At 43.9% G+C, this 23,144-nt stretch overlaps 1 protein-coding gene and 1 long non-coding RNA gene across 8 annotated transcripts in view; one reads left to right on the top strand and one right to left on the bottom strand.

Moving 5' to 3' along the window:
• Window positions 1-5,489: 5,489 nt before the first annotated feature.
• On the bottom strand, window positions 5,490-7,048 carry LOC132475076 (uncharacterized). Its single transcript, XR_009529800.1, has 3 exons — window positions 6,802-7,048; window positions 5,925-6,012; window positions 5,490-5,764 (listed from the first exon to the last, which is right to left on the bottom strand). It is a non-coding gene; the product is annotated as an uncharacterized LOC132475076 (long non-coding RNA).
• Window positions 7,049-7,437: 389 nt separating this feature from the next.
• The window catches only part of LOC132475056 (ubiquitin carboxyl-terminal hydrolase 2-like), a 120,233-nt gene continuing 104,526 nt past the window's right edge, over window positions 7,438-23,144 (top strand). For 3 of the 7 annotated variants that reach the window (XM_060076031.1, XM_060076032.1, XM_060076026.1), the window contains exons 1-2: window positions 8,971-9,061; window positions 9,892-10,053. The gene's annotated coding sequence lies outside the window, so the exon portion shown is untranslated. Of the gene's footprint in view, window positions 7,594-8,970; window positions 9,124-9,891; window positions 10,054-23,144 lie in introns of those variants that run through there. The other 4 variants (XM_060076029.1, XM_060076027.1, XM_060076028.1 and 1 more) reach the window with 4 other exon arrangements.

The following is a 23,144-nucleotide window of genomic DNA, read 5'->3' as shown; positions in this document are numbered from 1 at the left end:
AGGGAGGCCTACGGCCCGGAGGAAGCCGCGAGATGGCTGGCGGTTTCCCGCTTTTCCAGCGCCATCCTCCAGCTATGCCAGCCGATAGCCGTTTCGGCCGGCCAGCATATGGCGTGGGCTACCATGATTCAAAGGGTCATATGGCTCTCCCACACTGCGGTGCCGGAACGAGAGCGGGCCAGCCTCGTCCAGGGTCCACTAGCGCCGGATGGCCTATTTGGTCCCAGGTTCTCCGAGGTGCTCGCGCACCAGCAGTCAGTCCGTGAGAATCGTTCCCGGTTCGGGACGATTCTCACGGGCTCCTCCCGCCAGCAGGCTGAGAGGAAGCGCGGTCTTGGCCGGTCCCAGCGTTCCATGGGACCGCCTCCGACTCCAGCCCCGGTGCAGCAGCCGCAGCCGCCGCGCACGGGGAGAGCAGCAGCGCACAGGTGCTGCGGCCGGACGGCTCGCTCCCTGTTCAGCGGGCACGAGCGCGACGTCTAGACAGCTCGTTGTTTTTACAGCTGCTAGTTCTGGTACGTCTCCTACGCTCGCTGAGCCTCCTCCCTTTCGTGGGAAGCCCCCCTTGGTTCACACGCAGTGTGGAGGCGGTAGGGGCAGAGGAATACGGGTTATTCCTGGACGGTCTTCCTCAGCTGTCGGCTCGCCCTCTCTCCAACCGCTATGCGTGTTGGCAAGAGCGGTGCGTTCTGCCATCACCACGTTGAGATGGGGCCATCCCATACAGTTCAAGCGTCGTCCCCCACCCTTTATGGGGTTGGTGGAGACCACGCTACGGGACCCGGCTGCGAGCACGGCTCTGGCAGCAGAGGTGGCACGTCTCTTGGTAAAGGGGGCCATCACTGTCGTTCCCCCCCACGAGTCTCACCTAGGTTTTTATTCCCGCTACTTCCTGGTTTCCAAGAAGTCAGGGGAAATGAGACCTATTCTGGATCTTCGCGTGTTCAACAGATTCGTTGCCACGAGGAAGTTCAGAATGCTCACGGTCGGAGCATTGTTCCGGTGTGTGAGAGAGGGCGATTGGTTCACATCCCTGGATCTCAAGGATGCTTACTTCCACGTCCCTGTTCGGCAGGCGCACAGGAAGTTTCTCTGCTTTGCCTTTATGGGGATGGCGTACGACGAGTACCAGTGTCTGCCGTTCGGCTATTCCCTGGCTCCGCGCACCTTCTCGAAGTGTGTGGAGACGGCGTTGGAACCGCTCAGACGTCAGGGAAAGAGGATTCTCTTCTACCTAGACGATCTGCTTATTCTGAGCAACTCAGAAGAGACCGCGAGAAGGGACACCATGTTGGTGATAAACCATCTCTCCTTCCTGGGTTTTGCCATCAACTGGGAGAAGAGCTCCCCGCTCCCCAGCCGGCAGACAGTCTACTTGGGGCTTTGCCTAGACTCAGCCACCATGATTGCGATGCTTTCGCCTCCTCGGCGAGACGCCATCCTGTCGGCGCTCTCCCGTTTTCACGTTCGCAGAAACGTGACCGCACTGTCCACCATGCGTCTGTTGGGGCTGATGGCAGCTGCCCACCCCGTGGTCCCCCTGGGTCTGCTTTTTATGCGCAGACTCCAGCAGTGGTTTGCTCGCCAACGGTTGGACCCCAGGCGACACAAGCTCAGGGTGCTCCTCGTCCCCCGTTCGGTGTCGCCAGACCTGGAATATTGGAAAGGACCCTCCGCCCTTCTCAAGGGTGTTCCCCTGGGCAGGGTGGCGTCCTACGTAGTGGTCTTCACGGACGCCTCGTTGACGGGTTGGGGAGGAACGTGCCTCTCTCACTCGGTCGGAGACGAGTGGCGCACGCCCCCTACAGCACACATAAATGTGTTGGAGCTCGACGCTGTGAGGAAAGTGCTGTTGCATTTCTTTCACCTGGTGCGCGGCCGCCACGTTCTGATCAGGACAGACAGCGTGTCGGCGGCGGCGTACATCAACAGACAGGGGGGAGTCCGCTCCCCTGCTCTCCACCGAAAGGCGGTCGAGCTCTGGCTTTGGGCTCATCAGTATCTCCGCAGTCTGAGAGCCCTGCATATCGCGGGCGCCCAGAACTTTGGGGCGGACCTCATGTCTCGAGGCGGTCCCCGCCGAGACGAGTGGCGGTTACATCCCGACATTGTCAGACTGATCTGGCAGAGGTTCGGGACAGCGCAGGTGGACCTCTTCGCGTCCCGGGAGAACACGCACTGCAGGTGGTGGTTCTCCCTCAGCCCTCGGGATCTTCCCCCGTTGGGGGTAGATGCGTTGGCACACACACCTTGGCCGCGGGCTCTCTTGTATGCGTTTCCCCCGCTCCAGCTGATCCTTCCTCTTCTGGAACGGGTCAGACAGGAGAGACTGTCCCTGATATTAGTGGCCCCGGAGAACCGTTCAGCTCTGTGGTTTCCAGAGCTGGCCGCGCTCTCGCGGTCGGCGCCTTGGCCAGTACCATTCAGGCCGGATGCGCTTTCACAGGCCCACGGGACGGTGCACCACCCGCCCGATGTCTCGGGACGGCTGTTGGTTTGGCTCCTGAGAGGTTGATCCTGCAGGGCAAAGGTTTGCCTGAGACGGTTATCAACACTATTCAGAGTGCTCGTGCGCCTTCTACTTCTTCCCTCTATGCGGCGAAGTGGTGCGCCTTCTCTAATTGGTGTGAGACGAACCACGCTGTCCCATCTCAATGCGAGGTGGGAAGCGTGCTTTCGTTTCTGCAAAACTTATTGGAAAAAGGTTTGGCCTTCTCCACTATCAAGTTCTATGCGGCAGCCGTTTCGGCTGGCCATGCAGGCTGTGATGGTGGACCGATCTTCAGCCATCCACTGGTCAAGAGATTCTTGCGTGGGGCTAGACGGGTTAGGCCTGTTTCACGCGTGCTTACACCACGCTGGGATCTCCCCACCGTGTTGCACGGATTGTCCAGGGATCCTTTCGAGCCTCTCTCTCAGGCCCCTTTGGATGCCCTGTCATTTAAGACGGCGCTCTTGTTGGCCTTGGTTTCTGCCAAGCGGGCCGGTGAGCTAACCGCTCTGTCTGTCAGCCCGAGTTGCTTGTTGCTAAACGAGGACAGCTCCTTCGCGTTGCTCAGACCTAATCCTGCGTTCCTCCCGAAGAACATTAATAGTTATTTTCGGTCGAGGGATATTGTGCTTAAGGCTTTTCACCCCCCGCCTCATTCTAGTGAGGCGGAGGCGGAGTTGCATCTCCTGTGCCCGGTTCGGGCGTTGGCTATGTACGTGAATCGCTCGGCAGCGTTCCCCTCCACACAACAGTTGTTTGTGTGTTATAGCGACGCTAGCAGGGGCCGCGCTCTCTCTAAGCAGCGGTTTTCTCGCTGGGTATGTGAGGGTGTTTGCCCAGCCTACTCTCGGCAGGGCTTGGCGCCACCGTTGGGCGTTAAAGCTCACTCCACACGGAGCGTGGCCGCTTCAACGGCTCTACTCAAGGCCGTTTCGGTGGAAGACATCTGCGCGGCTGCGTCTTGGTCTTCCCCCGGCCCCTTTGTCCGTTTTTACATGTTAGACATGTCCAGGGGCTCACTCGGCAACTCTGTGCTAGAGTCCGGGACCCCTTTTACGGCTTAAGAATATAGACATGTTCTTTAAAGCGTTGTGGTTGGATTTCCTCTCGCCGGCTGGCGAGTTGGACTTGATTACCAGTCTTACTCTCCCACCTTTTTTCAAATGAAAAACAGGCTAGGGGGTTTTCTATTGGCTCGCCAATTGTCTGGTGGTTTTGTTTACCAGTATGGCACTCCCGCCGTTTTCTTCAAATAAGAAACGGCCGAGAGAGTCCCATTATTGGAGAGCCGAATTCCGTAGCTCCGCCCCCGGTGGTAGCGGACCTAATGGAAACCTAGTTGCTCTGGTTTTTCTTTTCCTTTCATGGGTTCCATGAAGCACGGAATAGAGCCGGAGTCTTTACAGACTCACTTTTTTCTCCCTTGATCATTGCCTTGCTTGATCTAGGAGGAATTAGTTTTTTATAAAGCTGTTGTGTTTTACACTTCCTTGGCTTTTTGAGTCTTAATGTGTTCTGGTGACTTAGGTCTTTTTGACTGGGGTCCAGCAGGAGTACATTGATCGGGCTCCGCTCGCAGCTTCACCTTAGCCCATAAGGCGAAGCCTAGACGGCGTAGCCTACATGAAATAGAACGATAGTTATGTTATTATAACTCTAGTTCTATGATTGTAGGCGTAGCCGTCTAGTTTCCCACCTGCTGTACCCTCCAATTGCTGAAAGAAAAGCTTGGAGGATGAGCGACGGTATACACCGCGTTATATAGACACGATACCGTGGGAAATGTGGGTGGTGCCCACGCTGATAGGTGCATAGTTTGAATTTTCAGCGCGCGCAGGCGCGCGCACGGGACAAGCCCATAAGGCGAAGCCTAGACGGCTACGCCTACAATCATAGAACTAGAGTTATAATAACATAACTATCGTTCGCAGTTGTTCTTGTAGTGTACCGTGTTGCTCTACATCAGGACGTATACAGCCATACCTCAGCTTCCACGCAGGACAAAATAAATCTTGGTTGAGATTATTTTTTGCCCATTACTGTCCTAACGTGTGAGTGATTATAGACTGCACAGAAATCAGGTGTGAGGCACCCTCATCACTCACCCTCCAGTCTGAAACATTCTCCCACCACAAGAATACCAACACCTTCAAAGGTCTGATCAGCATTGCTCCATGTGGAGCTATCACCTTAATTTCTAAGATGTACACTGGTTCCTTATCAGACAGAAAAATCACACAGCAGTCAGGAATCCTTAGTCTGCTTCAGCCAGGAGATGCATGCATGGCTGACAAAGGATTTGTCATCCGACAAGATGCTTTCTGAAGTTGGGGCCACCCTCATAATGCCGCCATTTAAAATAGGCGCCAGGTTTACCAGTGAGGACACCGAAAAACCCCAGAGTAACGCCCGACTTTGGTGGAAAGGGCCATCAGAAGGGTCAAAGAATATCATATCTGGGACACGACCATTCCTCTGACTCTTTCAGGCTCTGTCAATCAGCTGTGGGTAAATTGTTGCTTGATGTCTAACTATCAAGGTCCTTTAGATGTGAAGGGTGATGTCCCAGTGTTGCACATTAAAACACACATGACGTCACATGACTATTTTCAAACGTTTATTAATGTTCTTTGTTTACATTTAGCAGAAAGAAATTAAAATGGTGTGTGTGTTTGTGTCCGTCCGTCCTTTTCAAATGTTTATTTAATGTTCGTTTCCAATTCTTTTTTTTAAATATAAATTTACATACATACATATTTACATTTAACAGAAAGAAATGAAATGTTCTGTGTGTGTTAGGCAAGGCAACTTTATTTATGTTGCACTTTTCATACACAAGGCAGACTCAAAGTGCTTCACATATAAACATTGTCATACAATAAAATAGATTAGTATAAGAAAACATATGCAAAGAAATGAGTAAAATAGAAAGTTAAAGGCATTTTAGTATTAAAATAAAATGTATTTAAGATGTAGCAGAAAGCTAATGCAAACATAAAAGTCTTCAGGCTTGCTTTAAAGGTGCTCAGAGTGTGTTACCTTAAACAAATGTTCACGAATGTTTGTTTCCAATTCTTTGATTAAAATATTTACATATATACATTTAACATAAATAAATAAATGAAATGGGGTGTGTGTGTCCCTCGGCCATATTTACTTGGCATTCAGGAGGTATGAGTCCATGTATGTGTTAAAATAAAATAACCCAAACCTTGGGTTTCCTGACCACAAGTTGGTCAGTGGGTTCCGGGCGAATCCCCTGGAGCGAATCCCCTGGAGCAAAAAGAAAAAATATGTCAGCACATAAATCATATTGTCAGTGTAGCAACACTTAAGTCAGTGTTAGTCGCGTCTGTCTATACAAGAACTTTGAATACTATTATTGAGTAGACTATACAGGATGTTTGGCTAGGCCTGAGGTATACACATAAACCTGTGTCCTTGGTCCACGACTGCAGAACACTGATGCACGACAGAGGTGTTGGCACGCTTTGCTCCCCTGTGAAGTGGTAGTCATGTGTCTGGAAGAGCAGATAAAACAAAACATGACAATCTGCAACAGCAGACATGAAACAAAACATTATCATCTGCAACAGCAGATCTGGAGAAAGAGAGAGCATTTTGGAACAGCAACAAGAAACAATAATAATAAAAACACACAGACCGAACATGCAACTGAATCTGTGAAGGTCTGAAACCATGCTCCATTATGCTACATATTACGAGGTGGGCCTGTTGTTTGAATCACAAAATGTATATCTAATTAAAGTGGTCAGAAAGGTAGGCCTAAGCAACAGTCCCATTGATTCACAAAATACTATGAAAAGCGAGATAGAGTTTGATTTCAGACTCAGGCCTGACTTCCTAGCACTGTAACCTGCAGGGTGTGAGGCTCATCGTTTTTCTTCTGGGAACAGTAGCAGTTCACCCGAACTGCTACTTCCAAATTAACTAAATCTGACACTGCATTAGAGAGCGAAAGATTAACACACCATGCAGCAAAATGTATGGGCATTGGTAGCCTATGACAGCCACCCAGCCACTATGTTCTGACAGTAGCCTGGAGCTAATCTGACATACTATCGACACTTACATGTACGGTAGGCACTGGCAGTGCCTACCTACCTATACCTAACATCTTGGGGTTCGTCAGGCAAAGTTTCAGAGACACTCAAACTAAATATGTATTCCTACCAGTGTAAATAATATTTTGCGATTAATTAAAAAGGATACGTTTTAACTGACGTATTACACTTAGTGCTATCTGTCACAGTCAAGCTACACAGTGTCAACAGATTTGAAACACTTACTTCTGTAATTAAAAATGTACTTCTCCCAGAAGAACTTATATCCTTTGCGAAGTTTAGATGTTTCGACACGTGAGTGCTGATTTACGATCCTTAGGACGTCGTCGTAGGACAATTTAGGTAGGTTGGAGAGACTTGGTCCACAGGTATCGATCTGCCTCCGCCATGGTAAACAGCTTAGCTAAGCTAAGCGGAAGAGCAGTTACCCTACTCCGCAAGCTTCTTCCGGTCTTAAATTGTTCCGTGACATAGGCCTCAGAATATGCATGACGTTTATTATCGTTCAACTGTGCTTTATGTGAGTCCAAAATAATCGGGACAAAGATTTAATTTGGAATTATTTATACTTAAATAAACTGCGTTTTTGGTGATGTTTACGTTGGTCACCAAGGTGACGGTGGAGGGGATGGACTCCTCATGACGTCACCAGGTCTGATTCAACCAATCATAGACGTGCTTCTTCCTGCACTGGCGTCACGTTTAAAGGGAAAATAACAGTTTCTTGGTTGCTGTGAAGCCAGTGTTGCCAGATTTCCCGCCCAATCTGGCCCAATCTGGCAACAGTTGCGGGTTGTCGGTCGTCACGCCGTGTTATCTTACCAGGATAGTAGAGCGGATGGTAGGACGGTACCGCCGGGTTATCACATCAGTAGAGGGTATTTGCTCGTAGGTTTTCGACCGTACATTGCAGCTGGTGTTGCAGTAGTCAAACAGCAATACAAGTTCAACAGAAGCCCGGGTTAAGGGAGGGTTAAGGAGGCTCCTGGTCGGACCGGGATGGTTTCAAGCTGGATGGTGAGTACAGCAGCTCCGCTCGGTTCAGCCTGCATGTCGTGTTGGTCCATTAAGTTAGCGAATCATTAACCGATAGTTTCTGGAGTCGGATTCTAGTTACCTCCTCAAACTAGACGTACCATGAAGTTAATAATCTGCCATGTAAAAGTGATATGCTACTTTGAGAGTCAGTTTATGGTCAATGTTCTCCTCTTCTTCGCACCATCATACTGGTGATCAGATAAGACTGGCCCTCACCCCACAAGACTGGCCCTCACCCCACAGGACTTTCCCTCACCCCACAAGACTGGCACGCACCCCACTAGAATGTCCCTGACCCCACAGACTGGCCCTCACCCAACAGGAATGGCCCTCACCCCACGAGACTGGCCACCACCACACTAGACTGGCCCTCAACCCACTAGACTGACCCTCATCCCACCAGACTTGCCCTCACCCCAGCAAACTGGCCCTCAACCCACAAGACCCAACCAGACTGTCCCTCAACCCACCAGACTGGCCCTCACCCCAAAAGACTGGCCCTCACCCCAGCCGACTGCCCCCAACCCCACAAGACTGGCCCTCATCCACAAGACTGGCCCTCATCCACAAGACTGGCCCTCACCCCACCAGACTGGCCCTTACCCCAAAAGACTGGCCCTCACCCCACAGGACTGGCCCTCACCCCACCAGACTGGCCCTCAACCCCCAGACTGGCCCTCACCCTCCAAACTGGCCCTCACCCCACAAGACCCAATCAGACTGGCCCTCACCCCACCAGACTGGCCCTTACCCCACAAGACTGGCCCTCACCCCACAGGACTGGCCCACCATGCTCACCATCACGTGGGACATGTCATTCTATTCTGTATACAGAATACAGGAGAAATTATCAATGAAATCATGTATGATTTTATTGATAATTTCTCCTTCTGAAGGAATATGTATGAAAAACAGCCAATGATTATATGTATCATTGGCTGCCCGAGACCTACTATCTCTACTAACTCTTTCTCCAATCTTTTTTATCAACAAAATGACCCGATTGGGAAACAAGTATTTTTATTTCTCCTCATTCATTATAAATATGTAAGCAGCCTTGAAGAATTTTAACGATGGATCAATATTAGCGACCATCTTATTAGCCACGGGCTAATTATATTATTTCACTGTGTGAAACAGAAAAAAGTTTTCTGATTACCAGGTTTGGAGGATGTGGATGGTTCCTTGCCAAGCCATGGACTATAAAAAGCTGTGATGCTAGCCCAACTGGAATGCCAGCGAGTGTTCAGGGTATTGCAGAGGTCATCAGAGTCTGCTATATTTATCGTCTCTTGTAACCTGATCTGTGGCATGCTGAATGGTTGATGATGCCAGCCCTGCTATAATTCTAACCAGGCTGCCTTCGCCACAGCAACCGCCCAATTTACCGCCCTTCCCTTCAATCTTCTCACTCTCTTTTGGCCCTGCGATCCACGCTGTCACAAGGGTGAGCATCTCCTTACCCAACAAATAGGGCTTCTTAGGTCTGTTCTCCAAGGTACCTGCTTTGTGACTATAGCTTAAAATATTTGTGTGTGTGTGAGTGTTATTCTTTGAATTCTCTGCTCAGCTATTAACCACACTGCACCTTCCTAGAAACGTATTCCAATGATGGTACAACATAATGCGACAGCAGCAGTATGAGTTAATGAGTGAATTGGTGTATGCTAGCCAGAGTTTTTTGGGGGCAGCAAGTAGCGAACCTTTAAAACAGGTGTTTTAAAGGTTGATCAGGTGTCAGCGAGGTGTTATCTGCCAGAGAAGGTTATGAATCCTCTCTTTTACCCAAGCCTGCAAAGGGAGCAACTTTTTCCGGATTGGATAAAACGAGCTGAAGGATGCATCATACATTTTTAATGATGGGCCATGAAATCTAGAGCACTTGTTGACCAATGGCCGGTATGCTCACTTGGCCTTGTTGACGTTGCATGTTGTTGGCTGTAAAGAGAAAGCTGTTTGGCTGAGAGAGAAAGACTCCTTTTAATCGATTGGTTTTCTTGTTCAGGGGGGGGGGGGGGGGGTATACGCACTTTATATGCCCTCATCCTTGAGTCATGAGTTGTGAATGCGGTGTGTTCACAACTGATCACAGAGAATCTGAAAAAGAGTCGCCTAAGTCGGTCTAGGTCAGTGGAAATAGAACCCTGCTCCAATGTCAAGATATACGAGCCATCCCTTACCAGGGCCGCGGACAGTTTTGCCCTTGGTCTATATGATGCATGCTCACAGCATGTTTTATATGGATTAAATGTAGATTCCCTGTTTTATGTTTTTCAGAATTGATCATCGACCAGGCTTGTGTGTCTTAAGTGTGTGAATGTGTAACTGTTTATGTGTAAGTGTGTGTGTAATACTCTGGGTTAGTAGCAGAACAATGTGCTGCGCAGACTCTATTGCCATCTGCAGGGACTGACACACACACAGCTACACCTAAAGTAGGTAAGAGCACTCATGCACCATGCACACACACACACACACACACACACACACACACACACACACACACACACACACACACACACACACACACACACACACACACACACACACACACACAGAAATATTCTCGTAATCTAGCATTGTTAGCATTGTAGCATCATAAGCGAGAGGTCTGTCTACACATCCCTCGCCGACTTTAAGTAACAAAAAGTCAACACAGTGCCTAAAAACCAAAAGACAACATTTGTTTCAATACGACTCCTTTCAACTGCCCACGCCTCCTCCTGCAAAAAAAAAATTAAAACAACGGCTTATAAAACGCTTGAGGTGGTGTTTTTAAAGGACAAAACTTAAATTTTATTAATACATGGTATAAAGATAATTATGAGCCTTTGATTGATATTCAGACATTTTTTGCGGAGACACATTCCTGTTCCCCACTTCTATTTCAGTGAATGGAGATATCTACTTCTGGGCCCCTTGAATCGAGGGACCCGTCCAAAGCCCGCTTAAACAGCTGCAATACCAGGCTTGGCCGCTGAGCACTGGTGGATTGCGGAAGTATGCACAGATCCTGGGGGCCTGTGTGTGCCCCTAACATTTCTGGTTGTCCCCCTAAAATTTTCAGTTAGGGGCCACAGTGCTCCTAGTGAAAAAAGTTAGTCTGTAGCTCTGAAGTTCAAGGCACCTTTGCACAATGATCTGGTCTCAGCGGATACCTTGACTCTGTTGGTTGTTATGACATATTTGGAAGCTCAATCTGTACTTTTTTCCCCAAAAATCTCACCAGAAGTAACAATTGAAAGGGTTATTTTTCAATTTTTTCTTCCGGGGGGACATGCCCCCGGACCCCCCTAGCGTTTTCAGACATGGTGCCTGTTAGTCTTTTAGCAAATGTTCAGTAAACTATGAGCAGTCTCCATGAAGTTGGGCGAGTTCCAAATTGCGAAAATGGGGCTTATAGTCTATTAAACCATGCAATTACTAAAACAGAAACTACAGAGCCCTGTTATCGTTTTTATTCATAATTTGATTCATATTTTTTTTTTATTTCTAACAAACTATCACTCACAATTTAAATACATCGTTGCATATGTTCCTACCGGTCCTGAATATAAATGGATCAAGATACTATTTACTCCTTATGAAAAAACACCAGCGATTGTCCAACCATTAATAATTGGCTAAAGAAATACATATCAGCTGACCAATCAACCAACCGAACAGAAATTGACAATGGTATGGTACAATAGTATCTTTACTTTACCTTTAAGATAGCCTTTATGTTTCTGGGCATCTGCAAGCACTAGCAGCCAAGCAAAAACTGTTTGCCAGTTTTTAAAAATGAATGATATTTGATTGAGAAAATGGTGAGCTCAATTACTAAGGAATAATGCCACTTAACGGCCCATATTGTAAGCCATCAAAGGATCCAATGTTTGAGAGGTCACAGTTGAGTCACCGCCAGGTTATGGTATCCCTCCTTTCTGTTCCCTTTGTATTTTAGCATGTTGGTGTATACAGTATAATAATATATAAGCTGTTAAATACAGTGTGAAATGGCATTCAGACGGGGAATATGTTACATCTCTAATTTGACAATTTTTTTTAATGAAACAGCTGGCCAAAAAATAGTATGGGTCTAAACAGAGGTGAAATCTTCCGTCCAGGATTTTGATTGTGGTTGAAGTGACAAAGCCTGTGAGCTAGCTGTGTGTTAATCTGAGAAAGGATTTCTTTGGGAGACGTCAAAATTAGATTGGTTTGAACTGTTGCCTGCTAGCAGTAGAGAGGGTTATGTGTATTAGGTTTTAGATGATTCGATTATATTCAGACGTTTTCTTTTCTTTTCTCAAGATATCGGGCATACTTATGCCAATGGTGAAAGATAATGGCTGTGAAAAAAGTAAACTGTATCAACGCGTGAACAGAATTTCTTTCTATCCGTCCAATCATTTCATTTGGCCCGACTGAAATGATTGGATAGCTTAGATTTCTGTGCAAACTGCCTGTTCAGTATCAGAGTCTACCACAAGGCTAGGCAGACCTATTGCTAAAGCTAGCGAGCTAATCACCTGTTGGGGGAGTGACTTAGGAGGGATGCCTGAAGGGAGGGGTGGGAATATCAAAGAGCAAAATAACCAAATCAAAGCAAGAATACAAGCCCTTGGTGGTCCTATGAACTTGATATCTTTGGCACTGGAACAACCGCTTCAGCCATCCATCCTGATCTTGTAAATTCACATTCTATTTGTGTTGTAGGATTTTCTAAAAGGCTTAAGATGATTGGACAAATCAATGCTCAGAGTGTGTCAGTGTCAGGTGTCAGTGTCAGGTGTGTCAGTTCAGGACACACAAGGAGCGCCCATCTGCGAAATTAAAAAGATGATGGCATTGCCATGGAAAGTAGCAATCTATGAAGCAATCAAAACTGTTGGAATCCGAAATAAACTCAAGAACAATATGTGATGAACAGAATTCGATGAACAAGACATTCCTATAATCAAAGTGTTTCTTGGATTCAGAATTAGAAGATTTGCATCTCAAGGCACCTCCTAACAGGCTGATGTTCGGCCTTCCACTGTTACAGTACTGGCGGGGAAGGGGGGTGGGGGGTATAGCGTCAGTGTGGGCCCCTCTCACAGGCACCAGGGCTATTGTTATCCGCTAATATTACGAGAGAGAGAGAAGCCCTAGGTCTTCAAAAATTATTCAGAAATTATTTTCTAAATAATGTTAATATTTTAACTTGACATAAAAATATACTAAAGATAAAGATACTAAAGATAATAATTGCTAATGACAACACACTCAGTGTTCTGTTGTAGTATTCACAATCAGCATTGTCTGTCATATGGGTTTGGTGATGGTTGATTAGGTGAGTGCTGCATGCAGCGCTCAACTATTGTTCTTCTTAAGTTTATTATTTCTTTCCTTATTATTCTCTACAAACTTTGGGACCTATCTCCTTCCTAAATATTTTACCTACAGGCTCCATTCCAAATTTGAAATGTTCAGATTAGCTTGGAATCGTGCGCTTCTTTTCAGATCTTTTAAAAATATTTCATACTTTTAAAAATATTCTACTTTTAAAATACTATTTTTTACAATGGAAGTCAACGTTCATTCACTGACACTTACTACTTCAGACTTCGTAACTTGGTCAATATTTTATCGTTAACCTTCTTTCAAAGGTTTAACAAATCAACATTAATTATTCAATAATGGAAACTGAATTTCGATTACCTTTTATACATTTTTCAAAATCACAGTTTAAGTTCCATGCCGGTTTGTTTTCAGTTGGTCTCATTGATTTACGCTGAGGTTACAGCGCGAGGACGTGCAGGCAATGTTGCCAGATTGGGCAGTTTTTCCTCGCTCAATTGGACTACTTTTTGCGACATTCAGGCAGCGTTGCCAGATTAGGTGATTTTTCCCGCCCAATTGGACTACTTTTAATGACGTTAGCCTGGAAAATTAGCAATAGGTGAGTACATACAATTTGGTCTGGTTTAAAAAAAAATGGCGGGATTATTATAATTCTTTCTACAAAAATCAATCGATACCATGCTTCCAGCTTTTGTAACAATGTATTTCAGCACTTTCCTTCTTCAGGTAATGTAATTCAGCGTCAGTCAGTTTTCGACTTCAGCTTTCGACTTCAGGTGTACTGTGCACTGCAATACATTTTACCTTTCAGATTTTTCAGCAGTGCAGGGCAATACATATGACCTTTCAGATTCTTCAGTTCAATTCATTTTACTTTTCTGCATTTTTAACAATGCTTTGCGCTTTTCATTCCGCTGTCACTTTATTTGTTTCCAACCATTTACATTTTCTTAAATGGTGTCCATGTTAACATTGTTTACCCCAGACTGTTGAAATCCCTTCACTAGATTTAAGCCATTTAACATTATTTACATCTTAAACTATGTGTCTTTATTAAAACACATTTTCAACCTCACTTTGCACTACAGCACACTACAGCACATGCATTTTCTGCAGGAAATGCATGTACGCAGCTCATTTTTTAGTTTATAATGTATTCGATGCAATCCTGCTGCAAGTTTGCTGTAGGCGTACTATTTTATTTCAAGTGAAATAGCGTAATAGAATAATATTCGGTGCTACTATGACTTCTAAGAGCTTGACATGTTTGTAGCAAGTAAACAAATGCAGCTTGTTGCCTCTGTAGCTACGGTAACCACCAGTCAGCACCACCGCAAGGGAGGCTGAAAATGCAGAGTACCCAGTAGTTGGGAATGTGTCTGTGTGTCTGTGTGTGTATGTGTTTGTGCGTGTACATGTGGAACAACCACATGCACATGCATGTGGTTGTTCCAGTCTTTGTGGGCCCATTTGCATGTGGTGTTTGTGTTGTGTTGTTACTGTGGAGACGGCCTCTCTAGACTGGGTTGGTAATGTTGCCTGAGTCCTTAGAGTTGTTGTGTTTCTAAGTATGTTTAGTATACCCTCCTATGCGTATAACATGACTGTTTTTTATCACGCAGCTTGAACTAACCCTCTTTTGCAAAAAAAAAAAAAGGCAGTGTGGATGCTTTATGGGTGAGTTTAAATAACACATCAGTAATCTAGATTTTACATTTCATGACAGGTTCTTCTATTTCAATTCCTATTGTGTAGACCTGTTTTTAAACGCTGTACTAGGAGCAGCATGACACTGCTAGCAGCCCTCTCAGTCAGTGAGGCATAGGCCAGCTCAATACTCTAAGACCATACATTGTTAACACAGCCTCGCTTTGTGGTCTCCGTCAACAACAAGAAGGCGTAATGCTTTCTTTTTGCTGCTCGGCCAAATGTTGTTTTCTTTATTTGTTTACTGAAGAAGTATTGATGCTGGAGATAGAACATTTTGAATAACAAATCCAACTGAAATAAAAAGTAAGATAAGAGCACCAGTTAGAACTACCTTGGCAAAGACACACTGAATGATATGTAGCTACGATTCAATATATTGCCCTAATCTCCTAATTTGGCAAGGAAGTAAGTAAAAATAGTTTTCAAAGAGGCTAAAAATAAAGAGCCAGCCCAAGTATTTTTTTAATGTTAGCATAGCTAGCTGAGCTGGCACTTCATTGGCCGGTTGAGTCTGTTTGCTGTGGTCTCCCGGCGTGCTGCCTTTCTGCCAACTCCAGATCCATGGCCTGAATTATTAATCAACCTGTGGTCAAAGACACAGACCCTGGGGGTATTCCATCAACCAAGCTAAAGGCAAAGCCGGGCTTATTTCGCTTAGCCTCGCTACGCTACTTTAAGCTAGAGTTGCGTTCCATCAACGTGACTTAAGGGAATCTCCAATAAGTAACCATGGCAATCTATCCAGCCAAATGAACCTGGTCGGTACCAGGCTAACTGTCAGGTTTACTTGAGCGGTGTTTCAGAGAAGTCCCATCTGTCGGAAACAAGTGTACCATCAGAAGGTTCCGCCAAGCCTAGTCCTCACGATTTTGTCATAAAAGTACACATATGAAGTACAAACAGCCTATATTTTCACTAAGGGTCTAAGATTAAATGATGCAAATAAAATAATTCAATGAATCGCTATCTATTGCTATCGTGGATATTTTCTAAACACATTATTTGACAAAATTGTGTATTCTATCAAAATTGGGAACCAGCAGTTGGGTGAGTGCTCTAGCATCCGCCCTGTAGTACGGACGCCCTGAGTTCGCGTCCTGGGCACGATATTGAATTCTTATTTTTGTAATTTCCTTTATATCAGAGAAATTAGGCCTAACAATTGACTTTTTATATAATAAATATGTCTTACAATATCCCTAGAACCCAAATATAACTTGCAAAAACCCATGGTAAAGTTAATGTTAATATTAATGTTACTGATAAGCCTTTGTCACAATGACAAAGACACTGCTGCATGGGAAATTGCAGCCACATAAATTCCATCCAGGTGAGTTTCTCGGCAGGCAGCCAAGACCACTTCTGTTGAGAAAAATACTATGGTCAATCAGTTTAGAATATTCAAAGAAATGGAAAATAAATGGCATGAAAAGTTTTTTTGATTTCTCCAGTTATCCTTCCTAATTAGGTGGGGAGCCAGCTCGTCAGGAGCAGTTAGGGTTAAGTGTCTTGCTCAGGGACACATCAACACTCAGCTAGGAGGACTGGGGATCGAACTAGCAACCTTTCGGTTTCAAGACAACTGCTCTACCTCCTGAGCTAAGCCGACCCATACTCTGGGGTTGATACATTTCCGGACTACTTGCGGAGTTATACGTGAATCGGGCAAAAAATCCACTTTCCTTGACAGCGGTCATTATATGCTTAGCAACGATCAATTATCGAAAAATAATTCACCGCCGGAAGTCAGGAAGGCCCATGCAAGGGAACGGAGCATTGAGAAGAGCCGTGTAACATGCCACATTTGTCGCCTGGTCGTGTTGTCGCCTGAGTTTGGTCGCGCGACAAATCATAATCCGTCGTGGTAGTGATTAGTGCTAGTTTCATCACGCGACTTTAGTTGCACGTGAATGAGGAAGTTGAGTTGTTGTGGAATTACCAGAGACGTCTGAGAAGCTGAAACAGTATATTCATAATATTGTAATGACCAAGGAAGAGGCAGTGAATGAGTGAAAATATTGATTAGACAGCGATTTATTAGATACCACCGCTAATAAACCGTTGGAACACACAAGACCGGTAACCACAGCAACGCCGGTAACTACAACAAACCCCGTAAACCCAATCCCAACAAGAGCTCCCCCCGCTAGCGAATTTACGAATCCTACTATGGCCACGCCTAGACCCGCCCTACTCTGTCTGCTATTGGCCGGGTTGCATGCAACTCGACTGGACGCTTTAGAACTCTACGGTACCCTCGCTGTGAGCATTCGAGAGCGTCACAAAATAACCCTAACCCCTAACCTTAACCCCAACCATAGCAGCTAATATCAAGCCAGTAAAAGCGCAGTAGAATCAAAGATAGGGGTGACGTGTGTGATGGACCAATCACAAATAGAGGCGGGCGTGTCTTTTCGGGGTCTTGGCGTGGCCATAGTAGGATTCATAATTTCGCCCCCGCTGCAGCCATCCGGAGGTGCACACAGCTTTTGGCCGTGATATTATATATTATATTATATAGATATTTATACATAATAGTATATTATATTATTGTTACGTTAGACATTTCTGCAGCAGTCTATCGCGTCCTTACAGTCATCCAAAGTAGTTAGCAAACTCCATCTAGTGGTTAATATTCACCGGAGAAAAAACACACAGCCGCCATCAACTCTTTGGTCGGGGAACTACTCGGACCGTTTATTCTGCACATGATCACATGACATTAACAGTGCACGCAGGCACGCACGCTCATATAATGACGTCTCTTGTGTAGGCTATTTAACATTGCTTTGCACCTGCACTTATATTCAGTAATATACTTAACAATTATATACTATTATATATGGAGCTCCAGGAGTTGCAAACAACAACAATCACTTTCTCCTCCATGCTGCGGTTTACTCCGGACTGCACTGCAGGGAACGGTTGGCCGGTTGAAGACTGATTAACTGTTACGTTACGTCACTCAGGGAGTGAACGCTGATTGGCTGTCGCGGCAGAAGTTCAAATACTTCAACTCGAGTGCCGTGTCGTGTCGCGCTACTAAATCCTCGTGGACACGCTCGCCCATACCAGGGCGTTCATGCCGCCCCACAGGACTAATCTTGCCGCAGGTTTTTCTAGCAACAAATGTCCCCTGATACGCAGCTCTACGTTGACTTTGTATGGAGTCATGTCGCCCCGTCGCGTTTAGTGTGAACGAACGGTAATAGTAATGTTACCAATACAAAACAATATAAACATGGCAACATAATTCACTATCGTGCTCGAGGAGTATTTACTCATATATGCTCACACTAATGATTCAATGCAGTTTGAAGTTTATTTTAAATAACATACCTCATCACCCCAAAGAAAATTCCATGAGGTAGTATTTGCTGACATGTTGTTATAGCTTCTTGGCACATACCCCCTATTTGCAACGGCCATTTTAAAAAGCGAGCACTATTCGTTTGATTGCACTATACAATTTTATCACTAGACAGGATTAATTCCCACACAGTGTCCCTTTTAAACAAGGCTGTGATTCAATAGGTGACATATGGGACTTTAACAACACAGGATAACAACCTACTCATGACACTAATCAGACTAATCTGGGAAACAAAGAAAACAACGCACTCAGTTTTTTTCTCAACCAAAAATCACCAAAGCAAACCCAAAAAGGTGAATCTGTCTTCCCAAGACGATGGTCATCTTGCAGGAGCTGTGAGTGGTGGGCTGGACCTCCAGGAAGGCTCTGGTGCCCAGGATGGTGTTCCCAGCGTGGGTCTTGCCGCTCACCCTTCCACCCAGCAGGACCAGAACCACACTGGAGCTGTTAGGCTCTGGGGCAGCTGGGAGAAAAGCAAACACTCACACACACGAATACCGTATGCATGCATGCACACAAAAAACATCCACACACATCCACACACAAACATCCACACACAGACGCGCAATCACACATGGTAACCGGTTAATGACGGTGATTATTACCTGCCAGAAACAAGGTAAAGAAATCTGGTTCGATTCTGACACCAAAGCCAACATCAAGCTCTGACTTAGATCAGACCATCACCTTACTTACCACTAAATGCTGCGGCCATTTCAAATAGTTTTCCCAAGATAACGATTGGTTAACATTATTGATTGTTTAAAGGGTTGTTCAGCCCTGTTAAAATGACTACTGTGTATCCAAGGAGCTTCTCTGAAAATAACTTCCCATGAGAGTCTTTATGTTTGAAGTGAACACCCGATGATGAATATCACTGGTTGTTCAGGCCAGGGTTCCGTGACATGGTTGTAATGTCAGTTTCAAAGTCCACAATTGTTGGCTTTCCTTGGAGGTAGCATTAGCCATGAGATTATCGGTTACAAACAATATTTGAATGAAATTATAATGAAAATAGTGAAATGACTGGAATATGTATTATGTATATATTCATATATATATGGAAATAAATATACACATATGTATTTCTGCTAGTTTAATAATGTTGACTACTTTCAGGTACATCGACAGGTTCCAAACCTCCTTATCTCAAAAACAAACTTCACTTTTACCAGATTAAGCCCTAATGTTTCCCGATTGTCTCTGTATTTAGCAAACAACAAACAAACATGCACTTGAGTTATCATGTCACAGTGCCATTAACTCTCTAAAGTGGATGACCTCCTGTGTGGGTGTATGGTCTCCTTAATGCCAGGAGCCCCCTTACCTTGGTGTGTCTTAATGGAAACCTCTGCAATCCTAAAGAGAATCCACCTTTGTGGATGTCAAACACTGAAGCAGGGACTGCATTAGGAATGTGTGATGGAAAGGCAAGGCTGAATACCTAGCCGTAGATACTGTACTACTGCTCTACCTCCTGAGCTAAGCCGACCCTATATTAATGGTTGCGGTGTTCCCTTTTTGAGTTATTATATGCTTGAACTCAGGGGCGTAGCCATCACTTCAAAAGTGAGGGGGACAAATTGTTCAGAGGTCTAATGAGTGATTTATCATCCTCTCGCATTCAGTTGCACCTCTCCTTAGTGGCTACATAACCACAAACAGCACAGCACCAGGGGACAACTTTAGTTCTTTAAAATTATATACTATCAAAATCTAAAGTCAAAATCTAAAGCTGCCAAACTCTGGTTGAGTTGACACAGAATGACCCTCGAGCATCTACAGGGTAAGTAGCCCGATAATTAAGTGCCAAATGACAACACTGAACACGAAAAGTTCTGTAAAACACCATTCCTGTTTCAAATTATCAGCACCCAAATGGAATGGAAGGGACAGGGTAATAAGCCACATAATTTAATTTAATGGCAAGAAGTGACAAGTGAAAGTGACAACAATAAACATATCGGCATGAAGATGTAGCTATTTTACATTTGCCGTCGTCAACTATGACAAAACAGATGTGTGAAATGAATCAACAGTAAGACCAGTGGCGGCTGGTGATCAAAAATGTTGGTGGGGCACAGTAATAGACAGGGGGTCTGGGGTCCCCCCCCCCTAAAAGAAATGTAATTAAATAGATTTGATTTCCTGTATTCTGATGCATTTTGGGGATGGCCACTACCTATTTACTATTCATTCCGATTAATAGCCTACATCCTGACTTGCAGGGCCTGGACAAGCTTACAATGCATAGTGCATATACAGACCTACTTTATGGCCATTCCACCAGCCATTGCTATTTTACCCATTGTTGTTATTCTGATATTGAGACAAATCATGATCACTGTCCTATAGTGTCCATTTTTGGTGAGTCTCAATGTCTACTTCAAATGCAGTTAGAAATATGGGACAGTTGCTTCATTTTGTTTATATGCTACAGGCCGAAAGACTAAATGAATATGTAACTTACTTGCTCCACTGACTAAGACAAATGGTATGACCTATACCATGCTTTCTTTAAAACACAAATAATGCAGTAGTCAAATAATATCTGCAAAATAAATAATAAACAAAAAGTCTCTTTGAAATTAAATATATATACTACAAATTTAAGTCATCCATGTCAGTATTTACCTTTTGAACTAAGGGAATCAAAGGCTACAGGCTCTCCTGATTAACTATATTACAAAATAATATTTTCAGTTCTAGATTTCTTTTAGACCCAAGTAGAAACAATAATATAATAAAAATGAAATAATGGTTATATTAACTAAAAAGTAATAAAGTTTCGATGTTGATTATCCTCTACAGTTAAATAACTGTGATGTTAATATTTGTGGCCCTTCTTTGGACCTTGGGTGACGTCTGGCCACATTTGTTATTCATTTATTAGACTATATGTATTTTTCGAACTTAGCATGGACTGCAAGGTGCATTCCATTTTCCATGATAGCAATACTGGGTGCTCCCAGATATGGTGTAATCACATGTCAGTCATGGTCTAGTCACAAATATGTGCAAAACAAGTTCTCACGGTTGTTGCGCTTACTTTAGAATTATATAAGTAAAAAAATATTTTGCAGTAAAACAACTCATGGTATAAGTTATCCAAAAAGTTACTCAAGGGAATGTAACAGAGTAATTGTCACTAGTTACTATCACTCTGCACCTAGCAAGCGATTTAACATAGGTAACAGTTAACAATTGTTAACCAGCTTAACTTGATATATTGTCATCTATTAGTCAGTCATCTTTTAGCTAAACAACATGCAACAGCATTACTCAACTTACACGGTTTGTTTGGAGAAAACAAGGTAAAGTTTTTTGCCTCTTGGCTGCTGGTTTGCTGAACATGCTTGAAACAGATCTGAATCTATTGAAATTACAACACGACAGCGGTGTGTGCCACCTGGCTCCGCCTGCTCATGGTGCGTTCAAAGGCGGCTCGGAAAAACGTGTTTCCACGTGTTAAAAATGAATTGAATGGTTGTAATGGCTGTAAAAAGTGCGGGGGACAGAGGGCACTGATACGGGAAGTGCGGGGGACATGTCCCCCGCGTACCCCCAGTCCGCAAGCAGCTTCTGTTCGCCGCTGGAAAAGATCATGCTCGGTCCATACACGGTTCTGGGCTGGTTACATATCTCGTGAGCGCGCATAATCCACGATAACATAAGCCTGGCTTGAACTAACCTGAGCAAGGCGTTGCTGAACTGGGTTGATGGAACGGCTTTAGCCTCAAGTGGAAGTTGGCATTGGTTCTAACCAGGCTTAATCAACTAAGCGCCGCTTTCGTTAGCGTTTTTGATGGAATACCCCTCCTGTGAGAGATATCATACATATATTAGTTTGTGTCTTTGTGTGTATACATGTATATATACTGTATATGTATATATATATACACATACATATATCCATCCATATATATATATTATATATATATATATATATATATATATATATATATATATAGATATATATTATATGTATATATATGTGTGTCTGTGTATTTGATAAGTTATTTGTGTTATATGATATAACACATATAACTTATCAACCCCAGCGTACTCGGTTTCTAAGCGACGTCAACGTCATTGGCAGACTATTTCTCTGCTGATCAACACAACGAATGCTGGTAACTAGGGCTGCAACTAACGATTATTTTAATAATCGATTAATCTGTCGATTATTTTTTCGATTAATCGATGAATCGGATAGAAAAAAAAGAAATAATAATAATGGAATTGCTGCATCTTTATTAAAAAACGGAACATTACTTCAAATTCACAGTGCAGACTGAATTGTAAAAACACCAGGTTATTGCTCCAACGTCCCGGAACTATTAAAAGTAATATTAAATAATAAAAAGATTAAAAAAACATAACTGGGATAACACAAAAAAAAACATACAATGTTTATAATATACTTTTATATGTATATAAGGGATGTCCATGGTTAACCGGTCAAACCTATTTATGCCATTTTCGAGACTCCTTGAAATAGAAGTTGTAATATTGCTTTAATTGCTGATAAGATGATGATAGTTCAAGATAGGACATTAAACAGGTCATAATTCTATCTTTACTATCTATTTTATATTACTGGGAAAACAAGTTCACCAAAATCTCAATCATTATTTTTTTTTACTGCTGCATTTGAATGCATCAATCGTATTACTGAGTCGACCTGAACACATCACATTTGACACTGTTTGTGACCATTGGTTATTTATTTATTTTAAGCCAGGGGTTTTCAAAGTGTGAGAGAGTGAGCCCCCCCTCAGAGAAAAAATTTCAGCTGAGCCCCCCCCCCCCACACATTTTTTTTTTCTAAATACCTTTGTTTTGAAAGCTATTTTAATTATTTCACACATTTGAAACATCTCTGATCATAATTTTAAAACATTTGAAACATATTTTTGAAACATTTGAAACATATTTGTTAAACATATTTTTAAACCATTTTAAACATATTTCTGAAACATTACAACATCTTTGTGCGTTTTTAAACACATTTCTTAACACAATTTAACAACTTTATCGAAGCATGTTTTAGCTTAAGCTTTTTTAAATACATTTGAACATCTTAATCTGTGTAAACTGCCAGTTTACACAGATTCAT

The sequence above is a fragment of the Gadus macrocephalus genome, chromosome 16 (genome assembly GCF_031168955.1).
Source record: "Gadus macrocephalus chromosome 16, ASM3116895v1".
In the NCBI taxonomy this organism is placed as follows: Eukaryota; Metazoa; Chordata; class Actinopteri; order Gadiformes; family Gadidae; genus Gadus; species Gadus macrocephalus.
The sequence above is the reverse complement of the archived record's forward strand: the minus strand, read 5'-3'. Positions and strand labels throughout refer to the sequence as shown.